This window comes from Falco biarmicus, chromosome 14 (genome assembly GCF_023638135.1).
Source record: "Falco biarmicus isolate bFalBia1 chromosome 14, bFalBia1.pri, whole genome shotgun sequence".
Taxonomy (NCBI): domain Eukaryota; kingdom Metazoa; phylum Chordata; class Aves; order Falconiformes; family Falconidae; genus Falco; species Falco biarmicus.
Window position 1 is genome coordinate 18,412,175 of NC_079301.1, and position 25,797 is coordinate 18,437,971.

Genomic DNA, 25,797 nt, shown 5'->3' on the forward strand with positions numbered 1-25,797 from the left:
AACTGGCATTTCACAGAACATTTGATCTAGAAAAGTACCCATGGATCAATAATAAGAAACTCTCAGTTGTACAACATAACATATAACTGAAGGCACTAGATAATTGAAAGCCAAATTTCTTTAAACAAAATGGGTAAAATCCCGTCTCAGTTTGGATACATGGGAACTTTACCACTAATTTCAATAAAGCCTTCATTTCTTGGTAGTACAGAAGAAGTAATCCTAATTTAACTACAGCATAAGAAGTGGCTGCTCCAAAAATATCTAGCCAGATGAAAGCACCCCAAATTCCAAGGCTAATCTTTCAAAGGGCCTGTTGGTGTTGGAGGTTCCCCCGCTGCCACCCCTCAATTCCATGACTGTTCTCTTCTGGTTTGATCAGTAGAAAGCTCAGCCTTTTTCCCTGGATGCCAAACATCACCACAGTTCTTACCTGACCTTCTACCTCTGAATCACTGTAGGGGCTGTGAAAACTTTTCTTCCCATTTCAGTAAGATCACCCTTTCAGAATTACTTTCCATATTATATATGTCTTTTTTTTTTTTTCCAGAAGAGTGAATTTTCCACTTACCATTTAATAATTTTTCATTTTTGACCACGAAAACCATTCTTCTTTTATTTTCAATATTTTAAAATACCATATAGTTTTAAAGAAACAGGTATGAAATTGCCCAGTCCCCGACATTAATATGCAACTCTTTTAACTTCTTGTAGTCACCACTAACAAATGTGAAATTGATTGAAAATCCTTTCTTATTGTTTCCTGGCTGGTACACTTGACAGCATGATGTGCCTAAGATACATTTGTTCTTCCCTTCACGTGGAACAGGGACCTTGGGGAGGTGAGATGAAGCAAAGGCTCGGAAGAGTTCTTTCCATTTGGGAAGTGGCAGGAGGGGAGGGGGGCGGATTCGGAGGCTGAGAGGCTCTGCCACAGCACTGGGGAAGGTACAGACAAGTGCGTGTGCTCAGACAGCTGGTGCGGAAAAAATTCAAGCAGCAGATTCAAGTGGTGGACTTCTAAACATGTTTGATTTAGACAGGAGTTAGAGCCCTGAAAATCAGGGATCTTTTTGTTTTAGCTTGAAAATAGCTCTGAAATATTATCCATGGGAAATATCTCTAATATAAGTATACATTATATACACACACAAAAATATATAAGCATTAGCCTATCAGTATAAACATTATGAACAGGCCAATCAGTGCCACTCTTTTAGGAACTGTGTATCTCACGCCAGTTCTGCCATTTGCAAGTTTGTCTTTTTCTCCTATCCTGTAGCAAGACTAGAAGAGAAGATATATCAAGGTTTGATTCCCTCAGTGTTATAATGAATGAGGTTAGGAATAAAAAAATAATCCGAATACATTTCCCAATCCCCTCCAAAGTGAGGTCACGTAAAAGGGACAGGTGCACATAGGCATACATGATGGGAAAATGACCAGAGAGACAGGAAGAGAAGATGAGATGAGGTGGTAGTTAATAGGTTATTCTTTTAAAGGTCCCAGTAGATAGCACTGCCTGTAGCACAGATGAGGTTTGCCAGCCACATCTGAAGCAGAAGCTGCTGTGAAAGGGGAAGGTTGCTGAGCTGCCCTGTAAGCTATGAAACGTCAGTACAATGGCAAGGTAACATGAGCACAACCAAATGTGCAGCAGTCCTGCTGAATGCATGTATCTGACATACCTATGAAAAAGAACAGATTTTCTCATCACCTGTCTTTGTGAATGCCAATGTCTAGCTTTATGGTTTTGAACTTCATAAAACAGCAAATGTTATTAAAAGTGTCATTATTATGCAATTTAGACTGAATAAAGTGTTAAACCACTCGCAGAAAGGCATGTAAATAGAATATTTTAGAAGCAGATCCAGTGTTTCAGGTTTTTTATAAAAGGTGTTCAAAATCTGGCATATACTATTAAGCTTTTGTTACTTTGAATTCCCATACTGATCCAGGAGAAAACAAACACCAAAGCATCCACTGTTCTCTGGGATGAAAATCCCAAAAGTTAATTAGCTTCTTTGTTAACATATGTATATATATCATAATAACTGTACTGAGAAGATATGTAGATTGTCTACTAAAATGTTACATTATTTAATATTTTTATCTCACTGTTACTCCACTTATCTACAAATACAGGATGGAAAAGAGACCTATCACTCACTCACTTATAGTGACCAATTACACTTTTACTCACCATTTTATTGGAACATTAAAAAAAACAATTTATATTTAAGGTAATTCTCAATTCTTGAGCAAAATAATAATTGCAGAAATTTTTTTGTATCCTCAAATAAAAACCTTATTGCTATGCAACATCTTTGAAGTTAATGCCAGATCAGAGGCAGACAACTGCATCCACCATCACTGAATAGCCACACTAGCAGGATGTTTCCAATAAAGATAATAAAAATTGTGAGCATTTAAACATTGTTAAAAATAAAATGCAAAATATTCTATCCAGCGAAATGACTTGTGATTCCATTAGCACTCTTGTTTCAAATATTTTCAGACTCAAGCCCTGCCTACACTATTCGTTTCCATCAATGCACACCTGTAGCAACTGCAAGTCCCAGTTTTCATGTTAGAGAGACAGCCAGATTCAAAATCATAATGACACTCCAGGTGCTTTCTATAACCACAGACACGCAGAAGTTTTGAGAAATTGTGAAAGCAATGAAATATGAGAGATCTTAGGAAAGTCATAGTCTATTCAGAGCAGCAAACAACATGAGTTTGGATTTCCTGACTTACGAATGTTCGGGAATGAGCAAAACATCCACAATACCCTGCCTCATGAAACAAACCCAAAGAAGCTCAAAATATATGTTTTGACTCAATGTTTTCTTCAAGAACAAACTCTTGGAGCACATTAGATAAAATTCTAGACCCAGTGCATACAATGACATAACTTCTACTGATTTCAACAGAGCCACAATTTCATCTCAGGGCCACCCGCCTCATCATGGTCCTTGTCATGCATTCCATGAGCTACTATCAGTGCATATAACTGTTCGGAGGCATGAAGGATGTAATATAAACCTTTCAGAGAGCAAAAACGTGGACTAAGGCATTATTTACATCATAAAATGTAATGTAATTCAGTTATGTTTTAAATACACTCATTTAATAGATGTTCAAGCACCATTTCATGATATAATACCCTATATTTGCAAATATGGGATAGGATTATGGGATTAGAAAAAGCAAATACCCCAGATTACTCTAAAAGGATAGAATCAGTGCTATATTAGTTCACAGTTTTAACACTGTGTACTGTACTGTGTACAATGGTACTCTTTGATAATATGAACCAGACAGCAGACGATTTTATAATGAACAATGCTGTGATCTCTGTGAAAGAAGGGATGATTACAAAACCAACTTTTAAAATTTGTTGGGTTATGTCCTTTAAATTATGCTTCATCTTTATATTCAGACACAGGAACAAGAATCACGTGGTAATGTGGAAACAACTGTTTGCAAGGTGAGAGGAAAAATACCCCATTCATGTGAATAATATAAACAAAGAGAGATTAAGGTATATAAAAACAGAATATTAATCCTATATTAACTGCAGTTATATATATATATATAAAATTTATTAACGTAAGTTGTAAGATGTTACCAGAGAACAATTTCAGACAGCAAGTAGACAAAAAACTAATTCACATTTTCCAACTTCTACTGCCGAAGCACAGGCCAATACTATTAAAATAACAGTAAATTAATTTTGATTATTTCTATAAATTTGAGCAGTGTAAAATGTAAGAGTTTAATGCACAAAGTGCACCTTGCTAGAGACTATTTTTCATTAGCAAAATGTTGGATCAACATTTCATTGCAAATAACTAATGGGTATTTATATATGACACAGCACAAACAAAGGCTTCCCCCTCTGCTAGGAAGTCCATTTAAGAGTCATTGAAAACACAACCCCCAAATTACTGAAATTACCTAGGTAAATAAAGTCATTATAAATCAAACCAAAATGAAATATTCAAGCACACACTAAAATTATTATCCAAGACCAATTCCAACAAGCTGCCTCTGATTACTGTAGTACCCACTTAGGAAAAGTCTAGGTAAAAACAGAACTGCTGAGAATTAAAAGCTCCTTTGCCTGCAACCTGCAAAAGCTGGTATTGACCAAAAGTGCCCCAAACACAAGTTCAGCTTGAACTTAGGAAGAATCCTTAAAAACTGACTTCAGATAGTGTTTTTTTCCCCTCCTTTTTTTTTTTTTTTTCAGATACTTGGTTACAGATGTCCAATAGTAAAATTTAAGTTACAACATTCAAGTTTCATTTTCACTGCTAAGAAAAAGCATTAAAGCTTTCAGGAGGAATAAAGTATTTCACTGGTTTATTAAATGCTCTCTGCAAAGACACCTTCACAGGAAAGCAAATTCCAAACTGTTTTCATGCCTTGAAAAACCTATTTTAAACATTTTTCACTCTGCCAGAGGAGCAATGCAGATAATATATATCTTACAGAATACCCCAATGGCCAGACATTCACATTTGCTGAAGTATGTACTATTGTCTATCAGAGAAAAATATACTTTTTTTCACATTCTGAAAATTTTTACATCTTCTCCCAAAAATGAATTAGTGCAACAAATGCTTCTTAAAGAATAAAATATAATCTTAATATTACCTAGAAGGAAGATAGGGAAATTATAGGTGGCACAATATTTCAGACCAAGGAATGATTTGATTAAAGTGGCATTTGAGACGTGAAAACTGCCTCAGCTCTCTGAGCTATAGGTCTACTTCTATTTTTGCACTAAACTTCTACGCTATCAATAGTCATAAACCCCATCCTAACATAAAGCTATGAAATTACACTAAGAAACTTTTCAAAAGTGCTAGTCTCACAATCCAATGGAAAAATGAAGTAGAAACATTTTATACTTGTAAGTGCATAGAGTCCAAATGTAGGCAGATAAATTAGTCTACTCACAGACATACATAAAGTACTATCTACCTCAGTGTCACTGTAACAACAAAAGCAAGAAACATCAAGTATAAAAAAAGTCTCCATGCAGTAATAAGCATGCTGAAAACTGAAAAGAAAGGAAATGCAGGACTAAAGTTGTAAAAACAAAGCACACACACACAAAAAAACTTCCCAACAACCAAACCAAAGAACTACCCCCAGCCCTCCACACACGCAGAGAATGGTCAGGCTTAATATGTGTGATTTCTCAGGGTAGCTCAGTGATGTACTAAGCGCAATAAGACAGTACCCCTGTTCACTGAATTATCCTCACCACTCAGAAGGTACAATCTACATTTTATTTGCTATGACTATGTTTCTTAAGTGAGAAGCCATAGAATGGCTGGTAAGCAGTTTCAATGGGAATTGCAGCAAGTCTTCGGAATTAATACTTAGATCATGCTTCAACCTCAATCCATCAGTAAGTTTTTACATCTTAAGGTTCAAAAAGTATTCAATAATAAGTTTTCAAGTATCCTTGGATAAACTCCATTACTCCTTCATCTCAAATTTAACAGTCTGCTTTGGGTTCTTCACCAGATACAAAGTATCTTGTGTGATAATTTTACCTGGCCTATGCAAATTTCATGTATTCTCAAGCTTCTGGAAGCATTTCACATCCCTTTCACCCAGTAAACAGCAGGGCTAGGGTAGAATGGGATCAAACACATTGTGTCCTGACAAGAACTTAATTACAATCCTTTGAAAAATTTGTTTTTTATTGAATAAAGAACCTGAAATGTAATCCTTCCTTCCTTACAAGTGGAAAAGACTGAGTAAGGTTTGCTTTGCATTATCTGAAATCTATTTATAAGCCTCCAAATGCATCTAAAATAGGGACAACCTGAAAACCTCACAGCTCACAAAAAGATACTCACATTATGGTGACTGACAGGAGAAACTGGGGCTATGAAGGGAGGCTTCAGGCTAGAGGAGATATGCTGCAAGAGAAGAAAACTAAACTCAGATTAAGCTGGTACACTGGACATCATTAACTATTTTTCAGACTTCTTCATAAATAGGTGGTTATTCAAAAAAAGATAGAGTTGTTAGTGTATTTCCAAACATTCTAGATCATGTACTATATAAACGACACCTTTTATAATTCAGGATAGGCAGGGCTAAACCTAGATTGGTTTTCTATTTAACTCTCTGATGTGACTGACCTTTAGATTAAATTTGGTGGAATAGATTTCCCATTAATATTAAATGACACACAAAAAATTTACCTCTGAACTCCAGACTTAGATTTCCTTGGGCTTTTGATTATTTCTGTGCTCCACTAATTTTCTTAGCCTACTAATATAAAGGTACCCAAACCAATATCTTGACTAGCCTACCAATTTCAAAACTGACCGAATTTGAATTACTTTAAACATAACAGTACTCTGATACAGAGACAAAAAAAACCCTCATTCATTTCTCATCATTAGTTCAAATAATTTCCTGCCTGTTTTATCTGCAAATTATTGTGTGTGTTCTCCAATCCTGAAGAAGGTTCCTTTCCTTGTCACCAGAGGCAAACAAGTAGATGTGTGAGCAGCAGAAGTAATGAAGCCTGGTTTCCAAATCTCCATGGGAAGTTTCTGACGTTTAATAAAAGGAAAACTAATTAGCTTTGGGGTTAATAAGTTTGGATATTAATAGGGTCTTTCTCATCCACCCAGAAACCTGTATTCAGAACGTAACACTTTGATACTTCCAAGCCCCTCTCATACATAAAAAAATCAGCCAGCCAGTCAAACAACCAAATACATACGATGTAATTGAAAAGTGCTATGTTTTGGGAAGCAGTGATAAAAATAAAACATCTTATTTCCTTCCATAGCAGGAAAAATAAAAAGTGGCTCATCAACTGTATAAATAACATTGAAGACAAAACATGTTGGTAAATGTCCAGCAAAACATTCACAGACCTTGTCACATGTTTCCTCTTAACAAATAAGCATACAAGTGATCGGTGTTACGGAGGACAGCATGATACTGCTGCACAAGGAAGGCCCAACACAGTATTCCCTTAGACTTTTTATCCCACACAAGTCAGCAGAGGGTATGGAAAGAAAGGATGCAACAAAACGCTCGTGAGTACATGTAGAGAAACCACTCCAGCTGAAATAACTGCTTACAGGCGTGCTGGGGAGGCGTTCACATGTCCTGTGAGGCAGGAGGACAGTGCTGGTGGAAGGACCAGCTGGGTACATTCGGAAGCTGTTATCACTGTCCAAATCCCAGCACCCTGCCTGCAATGCTCATAAGCCAGTTGCTTTAGTACCAGTTTCTTTAGTACCTGAGAACCTTCCAGCCTCCGTGCCATTACAGTGTATTTAGGGGACACATGCAAATCGAAATCCAAAACTTAAGTCAGAAGTCTGTCTTTCGCAAACAACATGGTACACAAGGTATATGCAAAAATGCACACAAAGAAAAGATTTTATACTAAATTTCCCTAAGATTATCCATTGGTTCATTCGTTTTACAGAAATTAAAAGTTAAGCCTATCAAACACCCGGTCATTTTATTGAAAAGCAACATGAATTAAAGAACAGCTTCAGCTCAGCTGCTCATCTTGACAGAAACTTGGGGTCAGGAAAAAACAGAATGTCGTTCATCCAGCGTCTAGTCAGTAGCCCCAAACTGACACCCTAATTCCTTAAAAAGTAGTACAGAATGCTGCATCCTTGTTTCAACAATACCCGTGTCTCAGTACCAATATATTAGCTTTAAAATGGTATTTTAGAAATTAGTTATACTGTCTTTTAAAAGAATAGGCTACCCCTTATTACTTGCATACAAAAAGCACTGTACTTTATATTTTCTGCACCTGACAATAATCCTAGGACACAGAATTGTTCAAAAAATCTCCGGAAGCTAAATAGCTAGGTTTGCATTATCGTGGTGTTTAGGTTTTGGTTAAGCAAATGAATTTCATAAAAACCTTAACCCAATTGATTTTCCCCCTTTAGAAATCGGTCAGAGAACACATTTTTATGGTGGACCTTAGGCACTGAATCACGATTAGAGAACTGAGCAAGCTTCAAACCTTCAGAGCACCACAAGCTATTTTCTTCTCTGCTTCTGATTCCTAGACAGTTATTACTTTTGACAAAGAATTACAGAGAAATATTCCTCTAGGTCTTTGAAAGTAAGGAGACATTCATTATTAATAGAATTTTTTACCTTGGTAAGAATGTTGTGTCAGAAAGTACCATTCAGGGAGCTTGGGAGGAGATGAGAGACAGGCAGACTGCTGGACTTTATGTATGTTGCATCAGAGATTTTAAAGATCAGCCAATTTTATTTTTTAAATTCATTATTTATTTCAACTTTTTAAACTTTTGTAGTGACTGCCAATGAACTTCACATATTTTCATTGTACAAATAATCTACAGAAACTTTTGGCTGAAAAACTGGTTCTGTTGTAGGCACGTCATCTTGTACCTTCACAGTGGAATATAGGTATATACACACATTTACACTTTCATAGCATGCTGCAGATCAAAAATAATTAAATTGAAATTTTGTAGATTGTGCCACATTATTTTTTAATCTTATTTTAATTTCTAATTTGTCTGAGAACAGTAAGAACTCAAGGACATACATACATGTTTCAAGTATTTGGTAATATACTTTTGGTAATACACTTTTTTTCCCTTACTATTCTTACCAAAGATTAGTTGCAAAAAAACCCCTCAAAACAACCAACAATGACAGACTTATCACTTCAGCTGATTGCTAGATGGACTAGTCCAAATACCTGTTCCCCAAAATGGCATTAAATTTAGTTGATTCACTTAGACTATGCAACAATGAATTTGATAGAGGAGGCATGAGCCAGAACTAAGTAATCCAAGAAAACACCAGGTTCTTTTACAAAAATAAATTGTAGGCTGACACATAATACCTCAAGATTTGATGGTAAATTTTATTCACAATAAGTGAATAGCTATTGGATCATTTATGTGACTGATACTGAAAAAATGGAACCGACTGCGCTTGGAATGAATGTATTAGTCTCATACTAAATAGGTTAATGGACCTGTTCTTTGAAAGTTACTTAAAAACACAGTCAAAAATTCACACTCCAAATTCACATTTTTGTTTTCTAGCTGTTGCTGGTAAACAGTTTAGGAAAAGTGGTTTATTTTCTCTAAGTGGGTATTTTCAAGTATAAAAACCCCATTAAAATAAAATGCCTTACATTCCTTACAGCCCTTGCAACCGCTTGGCTTCTTGTTTTCTTAATCTGGAGAAATTTCATGTTCACAACATAATGGGCACCTTAACATCACATTCCTATTTAGAAATAAGACTTTGATTTGATTCATGTGGTTTCAGGTCAGTGTACTCTTTATGTAAGACAACGTTGGGATGGGTTTTCCTCTACTATACCCATTTCTGCAGTATGGGCTTTTACCGCGCTCAGTTACACAAATCAAGAGCTCTGTACCCCATATCAAAACAGTTTATGTGAAGAAATGAGAAATATTTTCCGAGGATTTTGAAAGCTACTTGTAGATGCACAAGGCTGTCAGATGTCTCATCATAATGAATGTGATTATGATTCTGCCTCTTCTTCCATTACTTCATGACAGAAAGAAACTGAATATCACAAATAAGGAGAAGGCCTCAATATATTGAGTCTGTCTTTTACAGGTATATAGATTTATGCAGTAATATCATAAAACTGAAACCCTTGTTTTACCCTTGAAATATGCTTTGATTCATCATACTGCATTTCAGAAAGAAGTGAAACAACTGTTTAATCCAGTACTTGTTCATATTACACTAAAGTGCAGGAACATTTAATGTGCACAGTAATGCTTACGATTGAGCACCACTTTACTAATAAAGAAGGAGCAAAAACTAATATAAAGAATACTAAAAAAAACTAACCTTATATTTCCTTAACCTGTTTTTTCAGGGAGGGGGGAGTAAGGGTGGAAGGTCATTATAGATATATGCTCCAAAACTACAGTCAAAAACAATTTTTAGATTGAGATGATACTTTTTACTAGACCAGCAGGTTCTGAAAAAGCAGATAAGTTGCTAGCACACAAGTCTTTTTTCAGATCTGAAACAAAAGGATAGATTTGTAAAGTGAACTGTAATTAAGACATTAAGAACAATTGCTTGGGATTTCATTAGATATGTATTAGACTATCCAGGAGAACAGGAAGGTGTACCTGGGAGTCCGAGACTCAGTAAGGAGAGGTGAAAGGTGGTTGCCTTCCAGGGGGAAGAGCTACATGTAATTTATAACTTGTGGACCACTATAATACTAACCAGGCGTTGGGAGTGGAACAGGAATTGCAGGTCACAATGGACCAAAAAAACAGTATCTCCAGTGAGTCCACACTTTTTTGTATTTACCAAGTTATGAATTTGAGTTTCCAGACTTATCTTTCAAATTATTTTAATAGGGCATTCTTTAATTAAGTCAGAGCAGTTGCTTCCAACTTGAATTTTGCTTTGAAGTTTCCTGCTTCTGTTTCAGACCTGAAGAACTACTTATGTGCCTGAGAGCTTATCTGAGGTTTTTTTTCAACTATACTCAGTCTAATTAAAGATGTTACCCCTACCTGTAAATCTTCTCTTAATTAGTAACTTCATGGATTTGCTGATGGCAAGTACAAGAGTGGATCACTCCACTGCTATCAAACCAAGAGGGAATTAAACTAAGCATGCTGAAATGTCATTTCCTCATTATAAAAATGCAGTAACACCTTTTCCTCTCTAACACAACTATTGCTGCAAAATGCAGCCCTCCAAAGGTCTAAAAAACCAGCTATCTCATGCTGTAGTGGTTGCCGAACAACAAAACTATGGTTAAAAATCTCTTTCTAAGTTTCTCTGGTGTGGAAGTGTCACAAAGGAAAAGATGAGGTAGAAGAACTGACACCTGGAAAGAGTTAAAACAAAGCTGAACTAATTGAAGAACGGTATTGTTGTTAGTGAAACGGTATAGGACATAAAATAGTAATGTTGTTGGAAGAGACAGAGGGAGAGTAAATGTTGAGTTGATTGGCATACTGTTGAAGAGGGTAGGTCTCCATGGTCAGTGCATATTCCCTACAGAAGTTATATAGGAATGTCAATCAAACACAAAGCTTTCAATCTCCTGGGATTTAAAGATTTCCATTGAAGTATCTGTCTGCTCTTCCATTTAAAGTCAAAGCCAGAAGGCTGAAAGGGCAAACCAAGCAGATGGGACATCGTGAGTGCCGCAAGAAATAAATGAATTGTTTGTTTAAGCATTGTACATACAACAATGTTTCAAGATTTACACAGAGTATAAGGCTATGGAGAGGCCATCGAGCTCACACCAGAAATTCTGCCATGAAAGAGAACCTTTTCCACCCACCTCCCAAGGGAAAAGGAAAAGCAAATAAACCCAATATATTAGACAAGAGCAATTTCATAATTTCATTTTAAATTTCCTACAGAAGCCCTCAAACTTTCAGTGCTAACACACCACTGCTGCTTCTACTACAAAGCAGGAGGAGACATATAGAGATGCTTCAAATCAGTTATGAAACTGCAAAATAACATTGATATGATACGTCCTGAGTATTTTGAAGTAGTTGTACAGAAGACACAATGTATCAAAACCTTAGCTACTACTTGTTGTGGGAAAAAAACCTCCACCTGTTAAACAGTCAGATAATAAAAAGATAAATAAGATATGTTCAAGGGCACAAAGTGCATTCAGGCAAATAAAACACACTAAACTAAAACCCTTCTGCAAAATGAGCAAACTAGGTTTACACATTACAGAGAAGACCAATAAAGCAGCTCACATTTCAATGACAAGCGTCTCTTTCAGTGTGGTCTATTAAATCCACGTGAATCCCCGCACACTGACACACACAAAGCCCCCTTTTCTCCCTGTTTCTCAACCATGACTGCCATACTGCCATATACTCTGGAGTTCAACAAGTCAAGTATTCATTGCAGTAATTTGGAAAAGTTATTACAAACCCAATCTCAGGAGTTATGGGCTCTAAGGACTTAGAAAAAACAGCCAATATTCCTTTTTGGCACAGTGAAGAACAGCTTCCCTTGGACACAGAGAGTGTGCTGCAGGATGGCTTCTGAACTCATCTATCAGTATTGCTTCTACCCAATATGCTGTTTTTTTATTTATCTAGAACATGATGATTTGACAATCTGTGCACTAGTTCTTCATATTTTCAGATATTTTTTAAACCCTTACTGCCATATTCTCGGGATCTAATCTTAAAACAAACATTGCCCTTGCTGCCATTTCTTCTGCTAGTCTTTCTTCTATGAAATTTTTTAAAAACACCTCATTAACATGCAATTTGTGTGTAGTAGGGTCCACAACAGTATGTTTCCAAACAAAAACTCTGGATCCCAACCTGCTATATATTTTCTAACACTCAGATTCAGAAATTACAGTCCGGATGCATAATTTCTTTCAATACTTATGGGGGTCCTGTAAGTTGATTTTCACTAACAATAAACACATTTTAGTAAGCTTCTGGAATGGTTGAAGAGATTTGTTTTGTAGACAACAGTGATTCCAGAACGAGATATTGACTATGATAGTGTATGACATTATTCTGTAAAAAGAGTCAGAAAAATAATATAATACAATTGTAGCTCTTGTCATATATTTATCATATAAAACAATTTAAACATCATTGCCAGGTTAAACAAAAAAAACCCAAAAACCATAGCTACCTTCTCCATTCTGGCTTTCTATTAGAAACAATAATACAAAAGGTGACTGGATAAAGGCAGTGCAAACGTTAAAAATGTGACAATTTAATCTCTGGAGCTTCTCTGCCATTTTTCTTTCCTCTTTTGAGAATAATTGTTTAATATTTTATATTAGAGGTCAAGTACATCTTCAAAAGGAGGCAAGTACAATTCAGCAAAAGGATTCCTTAGATAAAATTCCCCAAACTGAAAGATAAATATAGTTATGGAAACCACCTTAGGATGGTACACAGTGGAAACTTGGTTTCCCAGTCTGCTGCAGACATTGGTAGGAGCAAGAAAAAGAATTCTGACTCTATCTGTGGATGAGCACTGACAAAAAAGTGGGATAAGTTCCAGCTGCTGCTTGGCCACACACTGAGATAAGAGGAGCCAGATGCAAAGTTCCCAACCAGCATACACTGAAAGAAGCCAAAGCCAGATTAGCTAGCGATCTGTGTGCTTCTGGAGAAGGAGCTGGAGGCCAGCTGGGCTGGACTTCAAGAACAACAAGTGGATTTCACTCTCTATTATAGCTGGTACCAATACTCCTTTGTGGTCCCTTTCTCCTCCCCCCCCCCCCCCCCCCCCCCCCCCATGGCCTAGGGTTGAAATTATTTTCCCACCTTTCTTACTTGTGTACCCACATTCCAACAAGTCACTTTGATCTGTCCTGCATCTTTGACAACTTTTTCCTAGTCTGCATGTCAATTTCTTTCTAGAGGATTCAGAGTTAAACTCAAGCTGCCTATGAAGTGACCTTACTTGCCTGTTTTACATAGTTAATTTTTACCAGAATTTCTAGAACATATCAAATAACAACTGACAGATAAAAAAATAATTTCTGACAGGGTTCTCTCAAGCACATCTGTCCTGCAATTTATTTTAGTCACTGTTGCTCCTTACCTTCCTAGCACAGAAACTTCTGTTTCTTGCTTACAAGGGTCTCTGGTGCATGCTTTTAACAGATGTCTTCCTGTAATTGTCATCTTCATGAAGCCCCGGTGAGAACATAATCATCCTCACAGCTTTCAGTTTGCTCTAAGAATCTTCCCTTACTTAAGACTTCTGCTTTACCTCTGAAAAATTAAACCCCTTCTAACAACAGAGCCCTTCTGTCAAGCATGTCCTCCTGATTTCAAATTTCATCCCTCTAATGAGTTTATAAATACATCAGCCAATATTTCTTCTGAAAAGACCAGTATCTTTGATCCACACCTCTCTACTACAAGGCCTTTTCGCTAACTATTGAAAAAGGTTATGACCAAGAAAAAAAAAAAGAAAAAAAAAAGTAAAAAAGCCATAGCCTCCAGTACAATAGATGCTGTAATCTCTGGAAGTTAGTTTACTGATCCCAGGATTAGAATACAAAGACCAAAATTATATCTCGGGTGTGAGACATGGAAAACCCTGTATGCTGAGAACAGGGTACCACGGAGCCACACTAAAGCACACAGGCTCACCCATCTCCAGAACTTAGGCTCCTACCTAGACACTGCAAGAAATTATAGTGAGGGCACCTTTTCTACCATAGCCTAATAACTGGAGTATTCACAAAAGAAGTTGGAGACCTTAACTAAAATTTTTCCTCATAGCCCAAGGTGACTCAAATCCTTATCTCTTACCTTCTTGAGAATGTCTTTGACTGTGAGATTTTCTTGGGCTGTAGGTAACCACGCAGTGTTTACTTACAACTCCTATCAAGGTTGTAAGACTGAATACAAAAGAATACCAGTTTCATAGTGCCCAAAGGAAATGAACAGAAAGACTTCCCCCGGACTACATAGGAAGAGGCCATCCCAATGTTGTGATCCCTCCTCTTCCAATTCATTGATGTACAACCCATTAACCATTCTGGGAACAGGAACTGGAACATCAGACTCCATCCTGTATTTCTAGATGACAGGACATTCCCACAGGGATTCAAAGACTAAATTGCTCAGACTGGGTCTGGTGTGGCTGCATGCACAACACACAACCTCAGGAGCTTCCAGGCTAAACCAAAAGTGTCTAGTAAATTTAGGCTACACATTGTGCATCGGGCATAGCTGAATGCGGACCGTTAAACTGCTATGTTGAATGCAAGTGCTGAGTACTTCATGTATAGACAGAACTTTCTACTTCAGTGTTTCCACTGCTTCCAATTTCCAAGCTGTTTCTCAAGCATCAGGTCCTAATGCTCTTCTGTCTTCATGTGCCCAAGCTATGTGACTGCTTACCTCTGGAGAACTAGGTAGGACAGACACAGTCTACCACTAGTTGCTTCTTTTCTTTTAATTATCTCACTATGAAAGAGGATTCCTTTTGGTGCTGGTCTTTGCTAAGTGTTTACCCATCTGATCATCGCCCTGAAACCACCTGAAAATCCTCATACATGGGAAGATCTTCAAGGAGCAGGGAACCATTGAAGCATTCTGTCTGTCTTTATTACTAGCAATATAAATGCTTAAGCACATCTTTCTCCCTTCCTGTTCTCTTTATTTTCCAATATAGATGGCAGAGATGCTCATTTTCACATCTCACCCAAGATATCAACTGTGCTTGACTAATGACGCTAAAGATAAACAGTAACACTCAGGAAAAAACAACATATACGACATTAGCATACCTATATGCCTATATTTTAATATCATGGAGCTTTAGTGATGTGTTTCTCACAAAAGATTCATTATGTAAAACTGAAGGTGTCTGGAAACAGTTTAAACATGCACACACATACACAGAGTATGAAATCACTGAGGGCTCTGCACAACAGAAGTAGCTTGCACAAATTCACCCAGCAAATATATGCTTACAGAGCTATAAAATAAAAGCAGCCCCATTAAAGCCAGCTAGAAAACTCACAAATGCATTTAAACACATATTTAGGTGTTTACTAGACTGGGGACTACTTCTCTCTTGTAAATGAAAATGACCCCAATGTGAAGACTGGTATTAAATCAATTTTAATATACTAAATACATAAAGCATTTTAGATTATTAATCCTTTTCGTAGTAAAGAGAATATTCAGCATAAGATATGATGCTGTACAAGACTAAAATATACCCAGTCACTTCTGTTATTGGAGATGTTTCAGACATACCCAGGATAATGTTTATGTATGTAAGGTCACTTACAGTGAAGGAGGAAAGCAGCACATCCATTTAGCTGTTGGCTGATACCTTAAACCAGCACAGAGCTTCAAACAGGACTTAGCCAATTACTAACATCAGTTTTATCACCTTAATAAATGACATGACACATTATGTACCAAAGGTCCCTTCAAGCTGGACGCTTCAAAGAAAGTCATTACCTTCTGACTGTTCTTATCAAATACAGTCTAATATTAGATGATTGTCCCATCCAGATTTCTTACAGATGTGCAACCATCAGAAAATCCACAAACGGAATAATTGCCTGGACTCTGGTATAAATTCTCATCCCTTGGGTTAATTAATTTAGGCTACAAGGTAGATTATTACAAAGATAGTTTCTATAAACCCCTTGTACATGTAGGGGGAAAACAGCATAAAAAACATGTCTGCAACCTTGCTTTTACTATTTCTCCTGCTAAAATCCCAGAATCACAGAACAGTCAGGGTTGGAAGGAACCTCTGGAGATCAACTAGTCCAACCCCCTGCTAAAGCAGGGTCACCTACAGCAGGTTGCACAGAGTTGCATCCAGGCAGGTTGTGAATGTCTCCAGAGCAGGAGTCCTCACAGCCTCTTCTGGGCAGCCTGTCCCAGGGCTCTGCCACCCTCAGGGTAAAGTTTTTCCTCCTGTTCAGGTGGAACCACCTGTGTTGCAGTTTGTGCTTGTTGCCCCTTGTCATGTCACTGGGCACCACTGAAAAGAGCCTGGCCCCGTCCTGACACTCACCTTTAAGAGATTTGTAGGCACTGATAAGATCCCCTCTCAGCCTTCCCTTCTCCAGGCTAAACAGGCCCAGCTTTCTCAACCTCCCCTCACAAGGGAGATGCTCCAGCCCCCTCATCATCATTGTCATAGCGCTCCCCTGGACCCTCTCCAGCAGTTCCCTGGCCCTCTTGAACTGGGGAGCCCAGCACTGGGCCCAGCACTCCAGATGTGGCCTCACCAGGGCAGAGCAGAGGGGGAGGATCACCTCCCTGGACCTGCTGGCCCTGCGCCTCCCAACGTTCCCCAGGATCCCACTGGCCTTCCTGGCCACACAGGCACCCTGCTGGCCCATGGACAACTTGCTGTCCACCAGGACTCCCAGGTCCTTCTCCACAGAGCTGTCCCCAGCAGGTCAGCCCCAGCCTGTACTGGTACAGGGAGTTGTTCCTCCCTAGCGCAGGACCCTACACTTGCCTTTATTGAGCTTCATTAGTTCTTCTCCACCCAACTCTCCAGCCTGTCCAAGTCTCGTTGAATGGCAGAGCAGCCTTCTGGTACACCAGTATTGCAAATTTTAAAGTATTTAGTCCTAGTGTCTGTAAGTGACTTAGGAACGCAAGTCTAATCAGCAAAGGTGACATTTATACATGGGGAAAATTTGCCTTATTTAAAGTTAAGGGACTTAGAAGACTAAATCCATTTTTAAAACAGTACTTTGACTGTACCTGCATGAATAGATACATAGAGCTGCGTTAGCCCTTCTTCTGTTTGGGCTGTGGAAGTGATGAATGCCAAAAAAAGCATCTATTTTCTAGTCAGGCTCCACTGGGCCAGCCATGTCTAGCGCTACAGTAGTGCAGGAAACCAGATGAAGGGCCAGGAAGGACCTTTATATTGCTTCATGACAAATACTACTCAAAAGACTGATCTGTGTACAGTCCAAAAAATAATCTCTTCTATTTTTTTTGCTCTGTTCTTTGGGTCTATTCATCTCTTTGAGAATGGTCACCAAATTTTTTCAAAGAATCTGATGTTTTTATGTATCTTTATCATACCAATGGAATATTTTAGTGACTTTAACCCCTGTGTTACCATAGCCTTTTTTACTAGTCCTGTCTGACAATCTCTCTCCCTCTAAACAGAGCCCACTATAGCTACCTTTATCAAGAAGGAAGGGCCTCCATATCTGAAAAGACATGCAATGCCTATAGCTGAAGAATCAAGACTTAGTTACTAGGCACTACGCCTCCTACACTGACAGATGATTGCCACATATTGCCATTAATGGGTTGAATTAGCAAACATACTATTTAACATATACCTGTCTAATAGAGTTAGCTCTTCACTTCTTAGAGGGCAAAGCACCATTGATGGAGCACTTTCTTTTACTTATCCTGCAGGGACTATTTTATTTTTAAAAGTGATGAAGTGTTCAGGATGCTATTTCAGACAAGCTGACATTTGGAGGTGTGCTGTTTTGGGCTGGGATAAAGTTAATTTCCTTCATATTAGCTGGTATGGGGCTGTTTTGAATTTGTGCTCACAACAGTGCTGATGACACAGGGGTGTTTTTGTTATTACTGAGTAGGGCTTACACAGAGCCAAGGCCTTTTCTGCTCCTCACCCCACCCCATCAGCAAGTGGGCTGGGGGGCACAAGGAGTTGGGAGGGGGCACAGCCAGGACAGCTGACCTCAGCTGACCCAAGGTATATCCCACACAGTATGATGTCATGCTCAGCAACAAAAACTGGGGGAAGGAGGAGGGAGGGAGGGACATTCGGAGTGATGGTGTTTGTATTCCCAAGTACCCATCATCCGTGCTGGAGCCCTGCTGTTCTGGGGATGGGCGAACACCTGCCTGCCCATGGGAAGCAGGGAATGAATTCTTTTGCTTTGCTTGTGTGCACAGCTTTTACCTATTAAATTGTCTTTATCTCAATCGATGAGTTTTCTCTCTTTTTTCACTTTTACTTTTATGATTCTCTCCCCCATCCCACCAGGGGGGAGTGAGCACGCAGCCGTGTGGATCTTAGCTGCTGGCTAGGGTTAAATCATGACAGGAGATTTCACTCTTATTTATCAAAGGACTTCTTAAAAAAAGAAAAATATATATACACATATGTGTTAGATTTTTGTTTAAATTTTTGCTTAACATATTTAGCTTGTCCTATCAAAGGAACCTCATATTTCAGGATGCCTGTGTTACTGCCTTTGCCTCTTCCTGTTCCTGACTTTACTGCATGTTCTCTAACAAGGGGCATCAGTATCTGAAGTGATGACTGGCAAGAAAGCTGGCACACAGACAAAATCAAAATCATTTGGAAAAATTAAATTGAGAGATGGCTACCAAAGGAGATCTGTATGTGGAGGCAGAAGGAAATATCTCCTCTCCCTCCCCAAAAAATAAGGTGTTTGTGAAAAAAAAATAAATAAAAAAAGTAGTGTGGTTTTTTTTGTTAGACACAGGCCAAGCTAAAGAGCTAATTTTTCAAATGAGTCAAAAAGGAAGCAAACTGACTAAAGAAATGCCAGCCATCTAGAGTTCAATAAATCCAGCTCAGACTGTGCCCTGGATTAGCTGTATCATAACAGTAGCTCATCTAATCAGGATAGCACATACTAGCTAAAATTCTACTTCAAATTATTCTTTACTCAGAGTCCTTTATGTTTAATTTATTGCTGATAAACAATACTTCATAAAAGGTTTTCTATAAAACTCTAACTTAATTTTTAATATTCATCCAGTCTGAAAGAAGTTACATCAGACACTTCTAATTTTTTCTGGTAAGGATAAGTACTATTTTTGTTCGCTTTGATAAAGCAGTAGAAACTCCAAGCCCATATCAAGAGATTAGTTGCAAAAGTCTGTTGGAGCTCAGGTTGGAGCCATGAGCTTCAACAAAGTTCTCCACTCATGTTCTGCACATGCCCTTGCACAATTCTGATGGAAACACAAGCTCTTAACTAGACTTGCATCATGCCTTTGAAAGCACATCACTTCAAGGCAGACAGATGATATCTATGCTGACCACGGGTCATTGAGTTCTCTGCATGTTTTTAGATACCTAAAGTGACACATTTATTTACTAGGTTTCACAGGCACAATATATAAGCTGTGTCTTCCTGAACTGAAAGGTTCCAAACTCACTCTCCATGGTAATTTGTTGTCCAAAATCATGACTTCACAAACTAATTAACCTTCTGTCTTCTAACCAACAGCTAATTAGTTTTTCTTCACAATGTTATGAACAAGGTTTAGCAGTTTACTTTGTTGCTTCAGCTCTTCCATTTATGGCAACTGTCTGTAAACAATAAACCCCCATATTTTTAAAGGCTGCTAGAAAGGCTATATATCAACATAAACCAACATTTTTCAAATTAAAGGTTCATTTAAAAAAAACCCCATAGAAACAGAAAATATACAGAGATCGTTAAATTCCTCTAATCAATCCAAAACGGCACTGCAAGGGAATGTCACATTCATATCTATTTATGCTTTAACATCCCTTTCATCATGATGAATAAATTAGCACCCTTACCAGTTCCACCCTTGACCTTTTTTTTGAGATGCAAAAGATTTATAGAATCTAAGATGCCACTTGTACTCTAACTCAACAGATTTCACTCATGCTGCAGTAGTCATGTCCTTATAGATAACTCACATTGTTTTCTGAATCATAAAAATTCATCATCAGAAGTTACACATTTCTGTTCAATATTTGCCTTGAGGCTGAATACAATACACACCTATGGAATGTAACAATTCTGAATGTAACCACTGCTAACCGAATCATATGATTTGACAACAGTTACTTGTGTATTTTACAACGAGGTAGAAAATCTGTCATTTGATACACCACAAAACCCCCACTTATAATGGTGGGGTTTGTAATAAAAAAATAACTAAAATATTTATAATAATTCTGTAAAACTGTTTGGAAGATGCATTAAAAAAGTAGTTAGCTTTTATGAAAGATACTCATGAATGCTATTAGAAGCTGCATTTCATTATGAAATGCACTCTGTATCACACCTTACTGAACAGCTTTGCAACTTTCCACTGCAATCTTAAACTTACACAGAGAATAATAACACCTACTTTGCAATCCCCTAATTATAACTGAACAAAATGAACTTGTGATATGACAGTGTCACTTCCATTTCTAATTCAGGGAAGCCATATAACTCATTCTGAGTGTGGGAAAAATACTACTCTGGTTGAAATAGTGCAATCACATCGTGTAAAGAAAATGTGTTGAAACAAGACTCCAATATGGATCAGGAGCAAGATTTACACATACCATAGTGACTTCATCTACCAGTGGTGTCATCTCAGCAATCTCAAAATCAGAACTGAAAATCGGCGCTGTTTTAATGCAATGGAAATGTCTATAGGAATGCAATTATTTTTATTAATCCAAACAGTAGCTTGCCTCCTGTCCAGGAAGTTCACTTAGCAGTTCAAGCACTCAGATATATTCAGTTCTGCAACAGTCTACCAGCATCAATGCTTAGAAGTCTCAGGATTCCAAAGCAGCATGGCCTAGCAAGCTCAGAGAGATTTAGGGTTTTTTGAAGTAGCTTAAAATTAAAGACAGTTTTTCATTTTTCTCAAAATAGTCTCAAAATCCCTAATTTCACAGTCTTAGAATAAGCAATTGTTTAACTACAGTCTTTTCTATTATTATTATTATTTCATTACCTCTTGCAATACACATATTTCTGTTTCAGCCACTTTCACGAGTCTTTTAGCATTTCAGAATTCGTATTTTGCACTGAAATGACAGGCAAGTCTAACCTTGCCTAATAGATATCTTTAGAAGAACCATAACAGATCTCTACGTAATCATTAATCACAACTGCATACTCTCTTAGAAAAGTCCCATTTAAAGACACATCTTACAACCACTTGAACACAGGCAATTTCGCTCATGGGAACTGTCATGGTTTAACCCCAGCCAGCAACTCAAGTACTACGCAGCCGCTTGCTCACACACCCCCACACTCCTCAGTGGGATGGGAAGCAGAATGAGGGGGAAAAAAAAAAAAAAAAGGTAAACCTGTGGGTTAAGATAATAACAGTCTAAGAAATGAAATCAAATACTATAATAATAATATAACTGTAATGAAAAGGGAGACAAAGAGAGAGAAATAAAACTCAAGACAGACAAATGGTGCACAGTACCATTGCTCGCCACTCGCTAACCAAGGCCCAGCCAGGTCCCAGTGGCAATCGGCCCCTCCCAGCCAGTTTCCCCCCGTTTATGTACTGAGCATGACATTCTATGGTATGGGATATCCCTTTGGCTAGTTGGGGTCAGCTGTCCTGCCCGTGTCCCCTCCCAGCTTCTTGTGCCCCTCCTCACTGGCAGAGCAGGGAAACTGAAAACTCCTTGACTTAGGGCGAGCACTGCTTGGCAACAGCTGAACCATCACTGTGTTACCAACATCATCCTCATACTAATCCCAAACCACAGCACTGCACCAGCTACTAGGAAGAAAATTAACTCTATCCCAGCTGAGACTAGGCCAGGAATAAATCCACAGGACAAAGGGTGGTACATATGAAAGCAATGTTATTACGTGTTAAAGGTTCACTGAATCTTCATCTGTTCAGTACTTGAATATATGCCTGGCTGTTCCCTAGCATCCTAGTTTGAATGTACGAAGCCCACAGACTGCACCTACTGAGCTGTTTCATGGACATTCAGCAGATCTGAAGAACTGGACTTACATTTCTGAATAAACAAGCTATAACAGGTTTGAGTACCTCTATATAATAATCTCATGTCCCTATGCAGAATGTCAGTCACTGGATCCATAGTGAATATGAATGCAATGTACAGGTTGCTCTGCACTTCTGAGCAGTGTGCCCAGGAACATGCAGGTATTGTACAAATTCAGCTTTGGAAGGAGAATAGGACATTAAATGCATATTCCAAAGCTTGTGTTTGGGGACAGTTAAAGATCACTACTTGTTCCACTGAGTTATTTGATGGGAAGGAACAGTGAAAATTCAACTGATGGACTGGAAGCTCTATCTATGTTCATTTCCAAGTAGCATGAAAAGTGGACCAATGTACCACATCTCTGACACCTTTCTCTTAACAATGCAAATATTTTCCCAATGAGAGAAGAAAGCCTGTGGATGAAAAGCGGATGAAAATTTATCACAGTTTTAGTAGGGTCAGGGTCCATATGGCTCAACAAGACAACGTGACTCAACATGTAACCTCACAAGTGCTCATGTAGGCAGCAAGAACTCATAGCTAGAAAAAAAATATCCAGCAACACCTTAGATTGGCATAAACTCATAACAAAACGGCACAATAACTTCTTATGCCTATTCTGATAGCACACAGATTGCGCCAGCTCTCTTTTAATCTATTATTCTCATTGAAGTCTTTGGGTTAATACAAGAAGTCTATTCCTTACGTTACCAAACTCCCATACAAATTAGTAGGAGGAAGGGCTAAATAGGACCTAGCCCAGTACTCGGAACATGCCTCATGGAGAAGGTTACATAACCTAACTATGCAAAATGCAGGGTTCGGGAAGATGCTCTGTGTCCCCTTGCTCAAAGGCAACAGGAATTGCCAAGGACTGAACACATTTTAAAGTCTTCATCTACCTTTTTTTCCCTCTTAGTATTCATTATCAGACTGTTAAGAAATGGAGACCTAAGCACATAAATAAAACTCCTCTGATAATGGTTTAGGAATTTAATCCTTCCACCTTTCATCTTCTGAGCTATCCTTATTCATGCAGGCATCTCTTGGCATGTGAGTTACAGCAGCTCAGGTCCAGGAGGAGTTTGCCCCTTTAAAATGCAACACTTCACACTGAGAAATGACTTACTGGTTTTGGCTCTATGTTTTAATAACAGATACCGCCAAGTTGCTGTACTTTCCAATCGCACTGATGCTAATGGGTAAAATTCTAAGGTTACAATTTAGTCGTGCTTCAGCTTCCACCGAGATGAATGACAAAAGCTTTGCACTGCTTTCAGTAAAACGCGACTGGGAGTTCAGTTTTATCTCAGGCCTGGCTCATGCAGGCCAGTTTTGCATGGAAGTCACTGGGGCTTGGCTTGAACAAAGATTAAGGACCTCAAGATCCAGTCTAGTATGTTCTGAATCTCTCAGTAACTAACAGGATTAGGTCCATACACATTACTTACATGGAAAATGATGAGAGAAAATGCAACATATTTCTATTTGACTGATTTGTTTGAGATTTGAAGAGACCTGCTATTTCAGAATAATACAAGAATGCACATTACAATCCAGTAAAATATGAAGACATACGGAAGAACTCTGTTCATCTGTATACTCATAAAAATAAAACTTATTTGCAACTCATATGTCTATCAGCTGTAGCAGGCAAATAACTTTCAAGATACCGCTCTGGCATTATGAGCTGAAAGGCAGTAATATATTTCATCTATTTAATGCAGTGGAGAAGGGCTTACGTACCTCTTCATTTATAAATTGAAATGCATTGTGAGGCTACATGAATAATGAATTTTAAGAAAAGAAGACACCTGCTGCCAACAGGTCTAACAAATCCAAACTTTAACACAAACAGGTTTAAAATGCATTTCTCAGCTTTTCCATTTTTTTCCCAACATGACAGCTTTGAGAAGGCTCTGAGCAAAAGGGGTGCTGCTTCCTTTAAAGTTCACTATTTCATTTCCTCTGACATTTGGAAAAATTTCACTCCATTCTGCTTTTTCTCCTCTTTGTGTTATTTGTTAGACTCTCCTTTTCCTTTCTTGTCTTTTATGTCAGAAAATAGATGAAATTATTTGTCTTGTCACAATAAAAGAATATCTCATACTATTTTTCTTTCAGTTCTGGTTTTCTATTACTTAACTGCAGCCCTGGCTGGTTCTTTGTATTATGGTTTCCATCATGGGAATTAATAAATTAAACAGAACAAAAATGAAATTAGACTTGGCAGGCTTGCAACAGCTAGTGATTTAGGTGCCTCCTCACATCAAATTGAGGGGGAATGTTTCAGCATCCTAGGGGAGACCAAATGAGATGGATAACTTGAAAGAGATTAAAATTTGTTAGGAAGACAGAAAGAATAGGGACCAACTTTGGAAAAAGATCTGAAAGGCAGCAATTTTATTTTTTCAAAATCTCTTTGAGAAAGAAGTAATCATTTGATCTGTCCAAAGACCTCTTCTGAAACTTGGCATGCTGAGAAGTATCAAAATATCACATATTTTCTGACAAGATGATACAATTTCTATTTGAAATTTTCATTTCTAACTCCCAGTAGGACAAGGAAAGCATCAATTTCACTGGTGATATACTAAAAGTGAAATTATCACAGGATTAAAAGCATGAACTCTAATTGATTTTGTGTGCTTTCAGTTTGTATGTCATGTTTCTTTAAACACAACCAGGTCAGGGCAGTTCCCTGGGAAGACATGGAGATTGTCCATAGTCTTCCAAATCGGGTTTGCAGAGATATGAAAGGAGACAGTCACAGCAGGGCCAGGAAGCCTGCAAGTAGCATTCGCGCTTTAGAAGTGATGGAAATACCTTACTAAAGACCAGAGGACATGAAGAAGTTTGCCACAACTCAGGATGTCCCCAAGTTCAGAGAACTCCTGGAATGAAGGACTCACCTGGAAAGACACAGCAGTTATGGGAGAGCAGTTCACATTCCCTCTGCATTCTGAGCCAATAATTTTGATCATCTCTACTAAAACATTCTAAGTTTAAAAGACTCAGTCTTCTGGAGGAGCGCGTTATAAGGAAAACATCCAGGTACAACAACCTCAAACTCCTGACTGATTCAGCATTACTTCACGACATGTAAAGACACAGAACAGAATCATGGATCACCAAGTCTGATTTTTCTTCCAAGAAAGCCACAGAGCATGCAATGACTTATTTTACTATAAGTATAGCAAAAGCAAGCTTTGGGTCCACAAATTATAATGAGGAAAATGCACTGAATAATTTATAACAAATAATTTCTTTTATTTTGCACCACATTAACAAAAAGCCACTTTCTCAAAAAAAATATGTAATTTGAATCTGATAATTTTCTACTTCATTCTCATTTATTTCCTACTTTTTTATATCCATACTAAAAATTTCAATAGTGTTTCTTACTATCAACTGGTCATATCAAACAGTGTTATTTACTCTGCTGCTAGTTCACATAACTGGTAGTTCTGGGGGTTTAAACTGCAGTTCCCCATGAAA